Genomic DNA, 18563 nt, shown 5'->3' with positions numbered 1-18563 from the left:
AAACAATTACTTTTGGCATGTTAATATTATAATTACATGCAAATCTAACAAATAAAAAGAAAAAAAAACTTTATCATGACTGGAATCGAACCCTGCCTAGCAAAATAAAAGATCAATGCTGTAACCACTGAGCTGTTATGGTTCCAATACGGTTATATATGCTTAAAAATTATAAGCTGCAGGCTTGGGCACAGAGAGTGGGGGTAGAGCTTTCCGGGAAAGTGCCGAAACTCGCCACAGATTGTTTAAACTACTTTTCAATGTTGATAATAATATGATTAACTTGTTAATAACATAACATTGTTAATACATGTAAAGATGTAAAGTTGTTAAACACAGGCTATTATCAATGTATTTATACAAAAAGAAAGTTTATGGCTCTGTTCAAATATTTTTCGACTTAGCGTCAATAAATTCAATGAATAAAGAGAAAAAAAAATCAAATTGTTATAAAAGATTAATTATAGCATGTCAATATTATAATTACATGCTAATCTAACGAATAAAGTAGAAAAAAAAAAATTGGTTATGACTGGGATCGAACCCTGCCCGGCAAAATAGAACTCTGACGCCCTAACCACATGGCCAGCATAATCTCGATATCGAGTTAATGTATATTTGTTTTTACACTACATGCTTGGATACGCCGACTTGGAATTGAGCTTCCTTATTAACATTTATACCTAATAAAAATGATAATAATGGATGAGTATATGTATTTGAAGTTATTTGCAGGTATTATATTAATTAATGTTAAATGAGTATCATCATTTTTATTTATCCTAACTGCAATAGTCATCAAAGTGTAGGGCATTGTAAAGTGATACACTATGTTTACATCACATACATATATTACCCGTACACACACATACAGAATTTACTCGCCAAAATGCAGGGCACCATCAGTTCTGGATACGGATTGAGCATTTTTTCAATATGGATGACTGAGGTCATCTGCGAGCATAATGCTGTCACCTATCAGAATTTTTTCAAACTAATTTTCCGGAGAATGTCATCTGGAATACAAGATTTCTAATTATTTCCAAATTATTCAATTTTATACTATGAATTGATTCTTTTGACATTCAAACAGGTGGCAAGGACTGACGCAAACACGAATTTTGGGCGAAAAACGTATAAAAATAGAATAATTCGTGATTTTTTCATCTGAATGATGTGGCCGCCATCTTGAAATTTAAGCGCGGCAAGTCAATTCATAATTTTTTCATTATTCTTTCTAATTTTTTTAATAAAAATATTCACTATATACAAAAAATTGTTGTTTACGTCAGTCCGGCATTAATTCCTCTGTAATTTGGTACCTAATTTTATAGAAATAATTGTAAATTGGCGAAGAAATTAGAAATTTCCCGATCCCATGTATTTGGATAGGGGGAATCAGTCGCCTTTCTGACTTCAGCCCAGCCTTAAGGCTGGGCTGAAGTCAGAAAGTTTCCCGGAGTTGACTTTACGCCCTCACGTTGTGCGGCGAAAAGCCGAAGCTCGACATCAATTGAAATTGAGTAGGTAACAGGGAAATCGTTCGAAAAATGATAATTTTCAGGGATGCACTACAAAAAGGGAGCCTTAGGGTACCTACAGGGTACCTTTACAAATTTCAGAATAATCTGTTCCGAGCAAGACAGAGCACAAAATATATCTATCTATCTCCGTCTTATTTTTTAGAGAAGACTGCGAGTTCGAACAGTTGACGAGCAAGCACATTCCCCACCCTCTGTTACTAAGCCTGAAGCTTACGATATTTAAACGTAAACAAAGCAAATGAAAATATGCTAGCTCCATAGTCAGAAGGTTCGCCAGTTATTTTACCGAACGGTGTTCGATTCAAATTGCGGCAAAATTTTTTTTTTATTTAAATTGCATGTAATTGCAATTTTATCATGCCAAAAATGAGTTTTAAATTTCAATTTTTATGTAAAATTTTTTTTTCAATTAATCAATGACAAATGAGAAAATATTTGAACAGGGCCATTAACCTTTTTTTGTACAAATACATTGATAATAGCCTTTTTTAACAACTTATTAACAATAAAAAATAGTTTAAACAATCCGCGGCGAGTTCCGACACTTCACCGGCAAGCTCTACCCCCACTCTCTGTGCCTAAGCCTGCAGCTTATAATTTTCAAGCATCTTTTATATTATTGAAACCATAATAGCTCAGTGGTTAGAACACCAATCTTTTATTTTGCTGGGCAAGGTTCGATCCCAGTCATAGGCAATTTTTTTTTCTTTTTTTTGCTTAAGTGACTTTATATACTTATAAATTAATTCATATATTTTATTTAATTATTCTTCCAATTGATTACGGAAAAAAACTTGTTTTTTTGAAAATAAGTTGAGGGTGAAGAACAAGTCACTATGAATTCTCTTTTTTCGAAAATGTTGTCTTTAAAAGACAATAGGAATTGATTTTGAACTTATATAAGCAACCAATTATTGTATTGATATAAAATTTTAATGAAAAAAAAAATTGGCTATAACTGGGATCGAATCCTAATCGGTAAAATGAAAGCTTGGTGTTCTACCTACAGAGCTAACATATTATCTCTGACATCATGTTTATGTTTATAAATTGTATAATGCAGGCTTGAGTACGAAAGGTGGGGATAGAGCTTGCCGGCGAAGTGCCGGAAATCCCCGTGGATTATTTCAACTACTTCTAAATATTTCTAAATTGCTTAAAAAAAAGCTACGTTCATATAGCTATAGTAAAAAAAGTGTTTATAACCCTGTTCATGTTTTCCGACTCGGCGTCGATAAATTACATAAATAATTGAGAAAAAAAATCAAATCGTTGGTAAGAATTCATTTTAGCATGTTAATATTATAATTACATGCAAATCTAACAAATGAAAAAGAAAAAAAAAACTACCATGACTGGAATCGAACCCTGCCCATCAAAATGAAAGATCGATGCGCTAACCACCGAGCTATTATGATTACAAAACATCTATATATGCTCAAAAATTATAAGCTGCAGGCTTGGGCATAGAGAGTAGGGGTAGAGCTTGCCAGCGAAGTGCCGGAACTCGCCACGGATTGTTTAAACTACTTTTCAATGTTGATAATAATATGATTAACTTGTTAATAACATAACATTGTTAATACATGTAAAGATGTATAAGTTGTTAAACACAGGCTATTATCAATGTATTTATACAAAAAGAAAGTTTATGGCTCTGTTCAAATATTTTTCGACTTAGCGTCAATAAATTCAATGAATAAAGAGAAAAAAAAATCAAATTGTTATAAAAGATTAATTATAGCATGTCAATTTTATAATTACATGCTAATCTAACGAATAAAGTAGAAAAAAAAAATTGGTTATGACTGGGATCGAACCCTGCCCGGCAAAATAGAACTCTGACGCCCTAACCACATGGCCAGCATAATCTTGATATTGAGTTAATGTATATTTGTTTTCACACTACATGCTTGGATACGCCGACTTGGAATTGAGCTTCCTTATTAACATTTATACCTAATAAAAATGATAATAATGGATGAATATATGTATTTGAAGTTATTTGCAGGTATTATATTGATTAATGTTAAATGAGTATCATCATTTTTATTTATCCTAACTGCAATAGTCATCAAAGTGTAGGGCATTGTAAAGTGATACACTATGTTTACATCACATACATATATTACCCGTACACACTCATACACAAATTACTCACCAAAATGCAGGGCACCATCAATTCTGGATACGGATTAAGCATTTTTTCAATATGGATGACTGAGGTCATCTACGAGCATAATGCTGTCACCTATCGGAATTTTTTTAAACTAATTTTCCGGAGAATATCATCTGGAATACAATATTTCTAAATTATTCAATTTTATACTATAAATTGATTTTTTTGACATTCAAATAGGTAGCGAGGACTGATGCAAACACGAATTTTGAGCGAAAAACGTATAAAAATAAAATAATTAGTGATTTTTCGTCTGAATGAAGTGGCCGCCATCTTGAAATTTAAGCGCGGCAAGTCAATTCATAATTTTTTCATTATTCTTTCTAATTTTTTTAATAAAAATATTCACTATATACAAAAAATTGTTGTTTACGTCAGTCCGGCATTAATTCCTCTGTAATTTGGTACCTAATTTTATAGAAATAATTGTAAATTGGCGAAGAAATTAGAAATTTCCCGATCCCATGTATTTGGATAGGGGGAATCAGTCGCCTTTCTGACTTCAGCCCAGCCTTAAAGTTAACTTTTTTTTTTACACTCGTAGTACAACTTGTGCTACGTGTCACTTTTTTTACTCTCATATCCGATGCGGTGAGACTTAGAAAATGTTTTCTCCGCGTACACGCATTCAACATGAATCGAACATTTTTCAACGCGACTTAAAGTTTTCGTTAGTCCACTCAATAAAAATTTTAGTTTTTCATATTTTAACGAGTAACGTATTTGGGTCTCGTAAGTCTATAAGAAGACCCTGCTTATTGGAGTACGTGAACAATTTTATTACCCTCAAGAAGATCGTCTATGCTTAGACTGTCTTTTAAAAGAAGTGTAGACGGTACAATAAGCTGAAGACATAATAATTTTTTTTCTATTCTCTTCCTTTAAGCTTACTCTGGTTATCGTTGCTCTAAATTCTGAATGTTCTTATTACGAGTCTACTGGACGATTTTGAGTTTTCCTGATCTCGTTTTGAGATAATGATATTGCCCTAGACAACTTATTCCGATGAATCATTGGAACTTCCTAGACTATCAAGAGTTTCGATGTAATCTTTGAATTTTTATCGTAGTTTCTCATACTTTTAAAAAATACAATTCGCGCCATCTTCTCAGTAAAGGAATAAAGTAGCACACGCTTTTGAAAAACGAAATTATCACCGATTTACATGTTATAGGTATCAATAAAGTACATTTAAATGAATCGTATATATTTACTTATTATCAATACTAACTGTTTCAAATGTCTAGTGTGAGTTTGATAAATAATGATTTTCCAACAATAAAATATTATGTGCAGTTATTATTAAATAAGATCAGTTTTAATTACAATACTTACTTTTTCTCTGGCAATCGATGGAACGTAAGATGCGGCTTCTTCGCATATGAATTCTCGCAGCCGCGATAAGCACAAACAGCACGCGAAGACATCGCAATTATATCGTAGCACTACGAATCTTTTATTAAAAATAGCACTGCACAAGTTGTACTACGGGTGTAAATGATATTTTTTATGTTCGTAAATGTTTTTATCAATATTGGTAAAGACAGAAATATTCCGTGTTCGTATTTCAAAAAATATTTTTGAAATGACAGATTTGAATGCATGGTGGACGCTCCCACGCCAGTATTAGCATGCGCGCGCATGATGGTCAGCGAGTGCAGTCTATTTGAAGTTTTTTAAAATAAAGTGACTGAAATAAACACTCGATTACGTCCTTCAAACTTTAAAAAAAAAAAAAGTTAACTTTAATCGATAGAGAATTGAATTCTGTATCGATCTGTACATATAAAAATGTGTCATCTTTTCCACTCATATAACTGATGCAGTAGGACTTGGAAAATATTCGATTCATGTTGAATGCGTGTACGCGGAGTAAACATTTTCTAAATCTCACCGCATCGGATATGAGAGTAAAAAAAGTGACACGTTTTTATATGTACAGATCGATAGGGAATCAAATTCTCTATCGATTAAACTTGACTTTTATTTTTTTTTGCGAATTTTTTTTTGCAAAAAAAAAAATTCATTAAACATTGTTAGCTGCAAAATATAAAGCTTTATCTATAAATACAATTTAGAGATTTTTTCAATAATAAACAATCATGTTTTGATGCTATAATAGATGATTAGACAATAAACAGACGTAGGTTAATTAACGAGTAATTATTTCGTAGTTAATTTGTTATTTATAAGTTAAAAAATCCCGAAATTCTCTTTATAGATAGACCTTATATGTTTGTACTTAACAATGCTTAAGGAATTTTTTTTGCATTTTTTTGGCAATAAAAAATTCGCAAAAAAAAAGTTCCTCGAGTATTGTTAGTGATAAGAAAATGTAGATTTATTTATGCATTAATTAATTTTTTTCGCTAGACTTCAATTTTCAATACTGATGTCGGATTATTTATATTACTTTAAGAAGTCGTAGAAACCTAAATGAGAATTATAATCATTTGTAGTGCTACTGATTGGATTGTTCGGAGCGGTAATGATGATTCAATGGAATTGTCATATGAACAATTAAAAAGCAAACGTCTGTGTTCAGAACATTTCGATGAGAGCGCTTTTTCTGGAGGTAAGCCGAACGGTCAAGGACGACGATTAATTTGGAATGCACTACCGAAAATGACTCCACTTAATTTGGTATGTACGGATAATTTTAATCGATCTGGAAGCACGAATAATTTTAAAATTCCGCGAAGCATTTCGACGCCGCTCGAAAATATTTTAGCAGATAAGGAGTCCGAATCAATCGATATAGAGTCGTCAAATAGCGTATTGATTTCTAACGATCAATCGGGAGCTAATCATAATGACCATCGATCAACGAATAATCAATCATCTGTAAACCAGCATTTCAATTTAGAAGATCGTATTTCTACTCATCGCGAACAAATTTTATTACGTAAAATCGCTGAACTGGAATTAAAAAATAATAACGCGAAACATACAATTAAAAATTTGAAAAGATAACGGAAAACTAATCGTCCTACGCCCGATAGTATCATCAATGACGCTTCCAATTATCTAGATTCTGATCAGCTTATCATATTAGAAATGCAGTTGAAGCGTTCCGTTTCTTCAAAAACAGAGTGGACGTCAGCCGAAAGACGTTTTGCAGTATCACTGTACTACGTTTCCCCTAAAGCATATGTTTTTCTCCGCGATACAATAAAAATCACATTGCCTTGTCCTAGTACAATTCGGAGATGGGTGAATAATCTCGATATTTTTACCGGTTTTGATGACGAACTATTCAATAGGCTACGCGCGAAAGTCGACACAATGGCAGTGCGAGAATGCGACGCGGTTTTAATGTGGGACGAAATGTCGATTAAAAAGCTTTTAGAATATAACTCGAAGCGGGATATTGTAGAAGGATTTGAAGATCTTGGGGAGCTGGGTCGATCGAATAAGCACGCGAAAAAATCTCTCGTTTTTATGATTCGCGGATTGACATTCTCGTGGAAGCAACCAGTTGCATATTTTCATTCACACACCGATGTGAAGGGCGAAAATTTAATTATTCTCATTAAATCGTTTATTTCGAAATGTACTAGTGCCGGTATTAATATTAGATCAATGGTTTGTGATCAAGGGTCAAATAATCAAAAAGCCGTGAAGTTACTCGGGATTACCGGAGAAAACCCGTTCATTTTGTGGAAAGATAGGAATATTTTTTTTAATTGAGATATTCCACATCTATATAAATCAATCCGTAATCGTTGGATTGAAAACGATATTCTCGTAGCAGGTTCTACAGTATCGTGGAACGTGATCATTGATTTGTTCAAACACGAAAGAGGAAACGTGTGCCGCGCGGTTCCGAAGTTAAGTGAAAGACACGTTTTCCCTAATAATTGGAATAAAATGCGCGTTTCACTAGCAATGCAAATTTTCAGTGCAAGTGTAGCTGCGGCTTTAAAAACGGGGTTTCAAACCTTATCATTAAGTAATCCTAATTGCATAGCAACCGCGAATTTTGTAAAACATATGAATGATATGTTTGATTGCCTTAATGCAAAGTCCGTTAAAGATAGAAATCCATTACGACGCGGAATTTCATTTCAGTCTCTTCAAGTACAAAATTTTATTGATGAATCATTAGAATGGATTAATACGTGGGAATATGTAAATAATCAGCGTGAATTACCACCGTGCTTTTCAGGATTAAAATTGTCATTAAATTCAATTACGTTACTTTCACGAGATGTTCTTCATGGTGGTCAATCCTATTAATTAACGTCACGCCTTAATCAAGATTGTTTAGAGAATTTATTCGGGACTTTACGTCGTCGTTCGGGCAATAACACAAATCCATCTTCAATGCAATTTCGGCATAACTTACAATATAGCATGATTGCTGGATTAATGTCAGCCCCCAAAGGTTCTAACTGCATTGATGATAAAGGTAGAGATTTAAATATATTTTCTAAAAATTTTGTCGTAGATGAGATCAATCATGGAAGAATCCACGAAATAGATGAAGATAAAGATTACCAAATTGACAGCGATAGAGACAATGAACCTGATAGTGATAGGGACGATGAAACTGATATTGATACGGACGATGGGAAAATGATACACGGAGAGAAAAATCATATAATTTTTGTAGAGAAAATTTCAGAAAAATTACCATGCTCTCTTATAATGCGTGCGCGATCGACGACCAAAGTAAAAAGTATTTTACGATCATGTAAATATTATTAAATTGAAACGTAAATATTATCAAATTGAAACATAAAGAGTATTAGTCATGGCTTCATAAAAATTGTTGTGCTGGCATGGTAAAATTTAATGTGCTGTATTAGAAAACTTCCTTATCGATTTAGTAAAATTTCTAAGTATGCTTAACAATATTTATATATCAATGTATTAATTTCTCTACAGCTTATTATTTATTTTTGATTCAAAAAAAGGCTGTGTAACGTAAAAAATTAATAATGTTTTTTTGATTTAGGGAAATTAAGGAATCGCGGTTGAATTTGATAATGATAAAACACTTTTATGAATTATTAAATATATCTTTATTTAAATTAAAACCAATTTTTGAGAATAAATTTCGCACCATTAGATGCTCTTACAAGATTTGTAATCTTAAAGCTAAATAGGTCATCCAAATTTAGTACATCCCACGTATACTGATCGTTGTACAATCGATAACATTCAGTTTTTTCGTAGAGGAATGTACTTATTAATTTTTTAACAATAAGACATACTTTAATATTGCTACAAACTATAATATTATCTACTTTGTAAAAAATAGGAGCATCTTTATGGCACTTGGAGAACTGTTTCTAATTGTCTATCTTTTTCAGGGCTGAGTATAAGTCTGCTGAGTAAATTTCTTAAGGTTTTCTTCAAGCATCCATTATCTCGATAATATTTTAAAACACTTTTGCCATCAGCTGAATTTAATAAAAGTTGGTATATAGGCTGTAAAAAAAATTTTTAAATATAAATTATTTGTCCTTTGTTCAAATAGTTATTGATCATAAGTTAATGACACTCACGTTGTTGATAATTTCTGGACGTTCAAAATGCCCTTGTAAATCCTGTAAGATAAAACTATCTAAAAATTGAGAAAGAACACAATTGACTAGTAATTGAAAAAAATGCCAACGGTTAAAAACACTGGAAAATGACTACTTTACTACAAAAACCATCATCTTTTGATCACTTATAATTAACGAAAGAAAAATTTTTCAATTTTGATAAATAAATCCACTATTTCACTAACACTGTTAACACTTTTGCACTTTACAAAAGTTGAGTTTGAACAAAAACTGATTCGATATTTTTAATTGTTGTCATTTTTTCGACAAGAAAAGGCTTAGAAGTTGTGTTGTGGGAGTTAGACTATTTAGTATGAACTACTTACCATTTTACTGTAAATAAAAAATAATACCAAAATCAGTTAATTATTTAAGAAATGAATAATAGATATTATGAATGTTAAATATTAGTTGCTATTAAAGTTTGTGAAAGATTACTTACGTCGTTACAAAATGACGCACTTTTATGTGTCACTGTATAATGTATCACTCTCTATTGATAACACAGTCAATTACGCACTGAGGAACAATAAACGTATTCAAACCTGCTTCGAAAAACTTCCAAGATGCCCGATCTTTTCCGACCTTCGATTCTTTCTTATGTTAATAGCAGAATGCACGTTGTTTTAACTTAATAGTAGAATATCTCGAAAACTATGAATCCGAGATCTAGACATAATGCGTACAATTTTTAGAAAATCGCTTTACGAACAAAATGACCCCTTATAAGCTTCTCTACGATTAATAGTTAATGAGATATCATTTTTTTTGTTTAAAATAATTCTCATGCTCAACAGCGTTGATACCTTCTTTCTCTTTCTTTCTTTCTACTATTAGCAGATAGCATTTGAAAAATTATAAGACAGCATGGTAAAATATATTAGTTCGTCTAGGACTCTATGGCAGCTTAAATAGTAATTTTTGTAAGAAAAACAATTAAAAAATATTTTTCTGTCGGGAATGGAACTTTTTACTGTGCTGTTTTACAAATTTTACAAAGCTGAATTTTAAGAAAGAATATTTTATCCTTTAAATTTTCTATGATTAATTATAATTTTTATATTTTTGCCGTACAAAATTGACTATGTTCGGCTTTCACACGTCGATTGTAGTGCTGAGCACAGTAATTTTTCTATGAATTTTCTCTCCGTGTAGAAGCTTTCTTCGAAAATGAGAACGATGATAATGATGATAGTGAAGATCAGATAATAGAACTTTCAATACCAAACTTAGAATTTTGCGCGGTTAATTACGTTGCGGGTTACTTACTGAATCGGCTATTCAGAAAATTTGAATGCGAACAATGTAATAAAATTTTAGTTAAAAGTAATGACAAATTGACGGATAACACAGAATTGTTAATTTTTTGGAAATCGTAGGATACAATAGATGGTAAAAATTTCGGGCATTTAGTTGTACCTTCTGATAGATTTTATAAAATCATTCAGGAAGCATACAATATATTTATGATCGAATTTCCAAAAAGAATTCATTTAGAGAACATCGCGAATATTCTTGAGCGAAAAATTCGTTTTAGAATCGAAGAAATTGATAGAAATTGTTGGCAAGAACCGTGTGAAGAACATCGCGATTTCATAGTTCATTTATTCGTTCGAACATTTATATTTCAAAATTTAAAGTGGATGAATCGAGAAGAAGAATCAAATTTAAAAAAACGAAAGAATGGGAAAAATAAAACCGATAACCAGCCAAATTCAAAATTAAGAAAAGTCATGAGTAAGTAGTGCAATTCAAAGATAAATTGTCATAAATAAGATAAATTAGTATAATAATTATAAATAGTTGATATGTACTAACTATAAGTATAAAAAAAAAAACCAAAAAAAAAAAAAAAAAAATTAGAATTAATTTACATGTAATATTAAATTTTAATATAGTTTTACTTTTTGCAGCTCATGTGATTTGTGATGAAGATCTCTCATATTATGGATGATAGCATCAACAACACATGGGCCGTATTTAATGTTAACTTTCATTTAAGATAAGTAATTAATAGGATATTCCATTTTTCATAATTCCATAACCTTTTGATCCCTGCCTTAAATACCTATCCCCCCTGGTGAATGATGTCTATCACCTTCTCGCGGTATTCACTGAGTAGCATCAGATAAAAAAATTCGAACAGTTCAAAAAATAATATACAAGAAATATTGCAATGAAATGTAAAACATATCATTACAAACTTTTTATCTGGTGCTAGCTAAGTATAGACAAATCAAAGTAGAGTATTAATTTATTTAATTACATCAATGTCATGATAAAAAGAATTCTTAGTACTGGTATTAAAATGACTGTTCTCAACCCTACAATTATAAATACAACAGAATAAAATAAAGGTAATTGAAAAACTTGAACATGGTACTTCATGCACTAATTATTATCGATGTTACCCCTAACAACTAATACGATGAAATCGCATTGAAAATTAAATATCCGAGTGAGCTTATATACTCTAAAAATATTTTTCTCAATTATTTTTTAATTCATGAATGAATTTTAACAATTTTTAAGATACTTAGAAGTATAAACATTAGCAAAAAATTAAAAAAAAAGTTGTGACTGGGTGCCGCAGAACTTGAAAATATTTTCAAAGCATACACGCACGCTCCGAGATTTATTTTTTATCCTAAGTACCGTGGCACCCAGTCTTGAGACACAAAAATTTCGGATCATTACATTATATTTCATTGTATCGTGAAAACGATACTTCTGAGTATCTAAAAAATTTGAAAAATTCATTTTTAAGTAAATCTGCATCTCCCAATACCTAACAATGCTTGAAACCTTTTTTTTATGCCATTTTTTTGCATATAAAAATTCGCAAAAACTCAATAAACAAGTTGTGTTTAATCGACAGAGAATTGAATTCTCTATCGATCTGTATATATAAAAACATGTACTGAATTCTGACATTTTTGTGTCTCAAGACTGGGTGCCACGGAACTTAGAATAAAAAATAAATCTCGGAGCGTGCGTGTATGCTTCGAAAATATTTTCAAGTTCCGCGGATATAAAATCTACCTCAATTTTTACCAAGGAGAAAATAAGATTATTTGTGTAAAGAAGCCTCTTCTACTTCTATTCCTATCTTTATAACAATTTTTATGACTGCGTATTGTTGTTTTTATTACTTGACCTTTTTTTTTTTACCTACAGGGGCTTACTTCGTTATTGGTTTTCAATAGCGCTGCTTCTTCGTGTGTGTGAAATAGAGACGTGTAGCACACATTTATAGTTTTTGGTATACTTAACTGGTGTAATATATTTGTGCTCACATATAGAGCGAGAATTTTTTTGCAGGAAATAAACATTAAATAATATTCCATTTAAATAATTCCATTTATATAAAAAGAAAGTTTTATACAAGTTTCGAACTGGCGAACGCTGGCTCTATAGTCATACATGTTCTGCTGAGCTATGGATTCCATTTAAAATTATTATTTAAGATAAATTCTAAATTACGATTTATGTTTTAGCTTATTTCGATTCAAAATGAATATTATAAATTTTTTTTAAACATTAATTTCTCATATAAATAAGTAAAGAAATAAAATAAAAAAAAGTTTCATCTGACATTTCAATCTGTGACCTTTGGCTTTATAGTTATGCATGTTTCCGCTGAGTTACGGATTGTACTTGAAGTGTATATTGAAAATAAATTCTAAATCATGATTCAAATTGCAGTTCTTTCTGCTTGAAAACTGTACTTTATTTTTTTCTTATTCTGTCAAGTATTGTTTTTTGAGATAGATAAATAAACTTTCAAATATATTATTTAAATAAATTAAACAATTAAAAAAATAGTTAAGCGGAATCGATAGAGAATTAAATTAATATCTTAAGTTGCATTTATTCTACATATACACGTAGAATAAGTACCCCAGAGAACTTAGAAAATTTTTTGGATCTTGAGCATCAGTCCATCGCATTGAATTTATAATTGTTTCTCTTGCAAAGGAGGGGAGCGCGCTCAACTGACTCTGCCTTCCTATACTCTCTCCTAGTTCGAATCCAAGGTTTTACTGCTCTTTCTTGACTGCCCTGCCATCCTTCGGAAATCTTCATAAACATAAATTTCTGTCCAAGCGCTCCCACATCAGTGATTCTTCTATTTACATCTCTATTCTCTGATTTTGGTGAGTAATTTGTGTATGAGTGTGTACGGGTAATATATGTATGTCATGTAAACATAGTGTATCACTTCACAATGCCTTATACTTTAATGACTATTGCAGTTAGAATAAATGAAAATGATGATACTCATTTAACATTAATTAATATAATACCTGAAAATAACTTCAAATACATATATTCATCCATCATTATCATTTTTATTAGGTATAAATGTTAATAAAGAAGCTCAATTCCAAGTCGGCGTATCCAAGCATGTAGTGTAAAAACAAAACACATAAACTCAATACGGTCAAAGTCAACTCCGGGAAACTTTCTGACTTCAGCCCAGCCTTAATATTTAAATCGTTTATTATTATTAATTTTAAAGTAAATGTAATTAATATTAGATTACAATAAATAAATTTATTAGAATGTTATCTGCATTTAAAATTTTTTTAAAAATAAAAAATAATATTAAATCAATATCAATTAGAATAAATACTGATTTCATTCTAGGAAGATACAGTACCGGACATAAATGCTATGTGATTTTCTATAAGACGGTATAGAAAAATCACATGTATAACCTTTAAAAAAGTAAACAGCATTTATGTCCGGTACTGTATAAATGTTATCATATTGGATGGGACCAGAGGGCAACTTAATAAATAGCTACAGCAAATACTGAACTCGTTGGTCGGCAGTTAGCTGTAGTTCTGCTGGGGTCTATTAATTAAGGAACAAAAGTAAAAGACATTCATGTCATTGGATTCTGACTTGAAGAACACGTGACAGGTAGTAATGTGAACGAAAAATGTGACCGTCACATGACTGTCGCGTGACCGATAGAAAAAAATGACCATTGGTCAGAAACTTGAGGATTCAAATCTCCCACTTTTTTTATTCTTTATTCTTGCGCCATCTCTAATAATTGTGATATATGTTAACGTGCTTCATTATTATATTAAGGAAAAAACAAAGGTAAATAAAATGATATTACAAGCTTGCTTAGAAAGCGCTGACCAAAAGCTGACCGAAGTTGGTCCGACTGTCATACTGACAACTAAATAGAGGCTTAAAATTATTTTATTGGTTTTTTTTTATTTCCAAGACAATTGGAAATTTTTAGCAGCCTTAAAGAAAATCGATTTTAAACATCTTACGTATTTTGTACTAATCCTTCATGATTGAATTATAATCAAGTCAATTTGTAGGGAGCGTGACATCCGTCCCCAATAAGATGTCAGTCAAAGGCATTTTTACAATCTTTTAAATTTGAATCTTTAAATGTATAATCTTACTGATTGTTAATCAAATTCTATGATGCCCAGATTTTTTATCTAATGATCATTTTAAAAATAAGCTTTATTCTTTTAATCTTTTAAAATTGGTTTTTTTTATTTTCAATCATTTAATATTCAATCAAATTATAAAAATTTTTCTTTTTTTAATGTTTATCATTTCGTTGAACAGTCAACTTAAGAAATTAGGACTGGTAAGTTATCTTGCGTCGGTATAGTAGAAAAAAAAATTCAACTAGTGTCACTGTTTTCTAATAGATGACAGTAATTACACTGTTTTCAATCAAAAATTAAAAATACTTATATGACTTTAAATTTTGAATTGTTTAATAGCAACTTTACTTACCAAAAATAAATATTAGATTGATCTTCTTGAAATGGAGCATAATTTTCTTCAAAACCAATTACTTATATCGATATTTTTCATCGTTAGAGATATACCACATCAAGTTATATTGAGTTAATTTCTTTACAATATCAATTACACAATTCAAAATAATAAAAAAATACTTTACTTTTAAATTGAATTTTTCTTCAATACATTTCCTTTTTTTGTTTCATCAATCATTTAAGTTACTGAATTACTTGCTATTTCTTCAGTTAGTTTGTGTTTTAATTGACTATCAGTAAGACAGTCTTCTAGTATTATCGTAATTATAAATAAAATAAAATATATTATTTGTATCATTAATTTACGCTTAGTTTAACTTTTCTAATAAAGTTAGTTTCTTCCATTGTGTAATGAAATTTTTTAAACAGGTTTTTTTTCAATATAATTTTTATTTCAAACTCTTTTTTCATTAATGACATATTTTTTAAAAAACAAAATAAATTTACACACAAATAAATTATATATTAAAGAGAAATAAAATCAAGATCCTATTAAATTTTTATTATTACTCACTTTAGTTCACACGACAATTAGTTTTAACACAAAAAAGTAATTTTTTGGGTAAATATTAAAACACATTTAATATATACATATTCATAATTCTGTATTGAATTAAATTTCATTTTTCAGATCGATTAATAAACATAATTTGTGACAGTGACATTGAATATTGTAGAATAATGAATGAAACTACACGACAAAATCATTCTCGAGCAATTCAACATACAATTGACTTGTACATTAATAATTTACAAGAGTCCTCGAGAAATGGAAGGTACTTATATAATTTGTTAATTTATTCAATCATTTTATATTAAATTTAAATAATTTGTTATAATATCAATTTATATATAGGATGACATTGTCAGAATATTTGTAGGCAGTAGTTGAACGCACAAATATTCGGCGGGAGCTGAGACAACGTGGCTCATATTTGGAAGTGTAGAAAACCAAAGTTAAAGAGATATCAGCAAATGTAAATTTTCTTGAATATAAATAAAAGTTATACTTATAACTTCAGGAATGATTTTGAATTCTTTAATTGACCCTGATTATTTTATTTTAAAATAATTGAATTGAGTAGTGATTTATATTAAAATTTATTAACAAATTTATATTCATATTATATTTATATTTAAATTCAGTTAAATTAAGGTATTCATTAAAAATACTGATTTATTTTTATAAAAACTTAAGTAATAAAACTTTTTTTCTTCGTTGCACGAAAATCGTTTATGTTTATTAAAGAAGAGAATAATACTGACAGACATTATTTTTGAAGTTTTTCAACTTTTTAATAATTCAGTTTTCAAATTTTTTTCACTTGGATTACGTTATTACGCTAACATTAAGATAAAAATGTTATTATCATTAGATTATAAGCCTAAATATACTTATTTATGTAGTGGGAATTACATGACATTACATGAGCCAGAAAGAAGACTTTTTTTTGTATAAGTATTTTTAATTTTTGATTGAAAACAGTGTAATTACTGTCATCTATTAGAAAACAGTGACACTAGTTGAATTTTTTTTTCTACTATACCGACGCAAGATAACTTACCAGTCCTAATTTCTTAAGTTGACTGTTCAACGAAATGATAAACATTAAAAAAAGAAAAATTGTTATAATTTGATTGAATATTAAATGATTGAAAATAAAAAAAACCAATTTTAAAAGATTAAAAGAATAAAGCATATTTTTAAAATGATCATTAGATAAAAAATCTGGGCATCATAGAATTTGATTAACAATCAGTAAGATTATACATTTAAAGATTCAAATTTAAAAGATTGTAAAAATGCCTTTGACTGACATCTTATTGGGGACGGATGTCACGCTCCCAATTTGTAACGCTTCTAGTGACTGCAAACTACTTAAAACTGGACTATCAATTCTACAGGAACATGCTCAGTACCTCAAGTCACTTCTCAAGACAGTTGGAAATATTCAGAAGCTACAAAAAGTTAATTATGAAAATTTCTCTTATTTTGTATAAATTTTTTATAATTATATAATAATTAAATTTATTTTAGGGCTTTGTTATTGACTACAAACCCTTGAAAATTGAGTGATACTGAACTGCATACTGTTCATAATACAATATTTGAGCTTTTTTTTTCTAAAGAAAGATACATCAGCATCTCAAGACATTTTTTAAGACAATTGAAAATTTTCAGCAGCTGTAAAAAAGCAATTTCAAACATTTAACTCATTTTTTATTAATTTTTCATGATTGAATAAGAATTCGGTCAATTTTTGTTCTTACTAGTGACTGCAAACCATCAAGAATTTTCCTACAAATTCTACAGAAACACGTTTAGTGCATTAGGGCAATTTTATATACCAACAATATGAAAGTGGGCAGGTCAATGTCAGGCATGGATGGAAACAATATTCAAGGTCATAATCCAACAACCTTGGAGTGCGTCAGGCAAATATTCTATGGAAACTTTTGTTTGCTGAGGCGTGAGGAGAGTGAAGAATGCACTTCCTTAGATAAAATTTATGACGGATTGTCTAGCATTCGGGTAACATAGTACTGTGAACAAATAGTGTCTAGATGAGAGGTAGGCAACCGTGCCTCTTCCAATAATGAAATTCCAGTGTGCTAAAAATTTTAAACTTTTTTAGCTTTTAGTTTTTATCGTTTTAAGCTCCTTCAATTATATTGAAAGTGGATGTATTATTTGTATCTATAAATTTATTGAAACTCACAGCAAAACAGTAAATTTATAAAATGTCAAAAGTAGTAAAAATAAATGAAAAGTCTTTGCTATAGCGAACATTCCAATTAATAAAAAGATTGAGAAAAGGTGTAATGAATTATTTCGCAAATTTCAAAATGTATATTACGATAATGAAAATTAATTATTTATTATTGGTCAGACAAACAGTCGTGAATTTTCCACAAAGTATACGGGCATGAATGTAAAATTTCCTGCTATGACATGCGTAGTATGATATTAAAGAATTATAATTGTCAACTTGGAATATATTTTTCGTTAATAAAAATTCAGAGAATTGTAAGATACATAATTGTGAAAAATTTTCAATGATTGGTCAGACAAGAAATTTTTTTTCAAATTTTGTCTAATATGGAATAAATGCTATAAAATGAGCAATTATTAAGTCTAAATTAAAGTTGAGATTTATTTGTGACGTCTTTCGATATTAACGTAGCAATGTGAATTAAGTTCTATAAATTATCAGAACACTAGGATAGCATATATAAAAATTTTAATATCTATTTTCTGTTTTATTTGAGGATTTCTGTCATTTTCAGCTATCAATGAATATTTAACATCTTTAATTTCTTGAAACTCCTACTTTTCTATTCAAAACACTTTCTCGTTGTCCTATTCGTTTCGACACATCAACAAGCTACGCCCCTGTTCCCATAGTAACGACATTTCTGGTAATGCGGATAGGCTACTATAAATTCACACTGCAATTCC

The 18563-nt window shown here is 30.0% G+C and overlaps 3 long non-coding RNA genes across 3 annotated transcripts; 2 read left to right on the top strand and 1 right to left on the bottom strand.

The window, feature by feature from the left end:
• Positions 1-8726: 8726 nt before the first annotated feature.
• On the bottom strand, positions 8727-9830 carry LOC118070329 (uncharacterized). The gene is made up of 4 exons (XR_004690747.1): positions 9721-9830; positions 9605-9611; positions 9237-9278; positions 8727-9159 (listed from the first exon to the last, which is right to left on the bottom strand). It is a non-coding gene; the product is annotated as an uncharacterized lncRNA (long non-coding RNA).
• Positions 9831-15602: 5772 nt separating this feature from the next.
• LOC118070367 (uncharacterized) lies at positions 15603-16091 on the top strand. Its single transcript, XR_004690757.1, has 3 exons — positions 15603-15665; positions 15735-15879; positions 15960-16091. It is a non-coding gene; the product is annotated as an uncharacterized lncRNA (long non-coding RNA).
• An 833-nt stretch (positions 16092-16924) lies between these two features.
• LOC118070344 (uncharacterized) lies at positions 16925-18013 on the top strand. The gene is made up of 2 exons (XR_004690754.1): positions 16925-17071; positions 17142-18013. It is a non-coding gene; the product is annotated as an uncharacterized lncRNA (long non-coding RNA).
• Positions 18014-18563: the final 550 nt, after the last annotated feature.

The sequence above is a fragment of the Chelonus insularis genome, unplaced genomic scaffold (assembly GCF_013357705.1).
Source record: "Chelonus insularis isolate UGA/USDA-ARS -01 unplaced genomic scaffold, ASM1335770v1 contig_56_pilon, whole genome shotgun sequence".
Taxonomy (NCBI): Eukaryota; Metazoa; Arthropoda; class Insecta; order Hymenoptera; family Braconidae; genus Chelonus; species Chelonus insularis.
The sequence above is the reverse complement of the archived record's forward strand: the minus strand, read 5'-3'. Positions and strand labels throughout refer to the sequence as shown.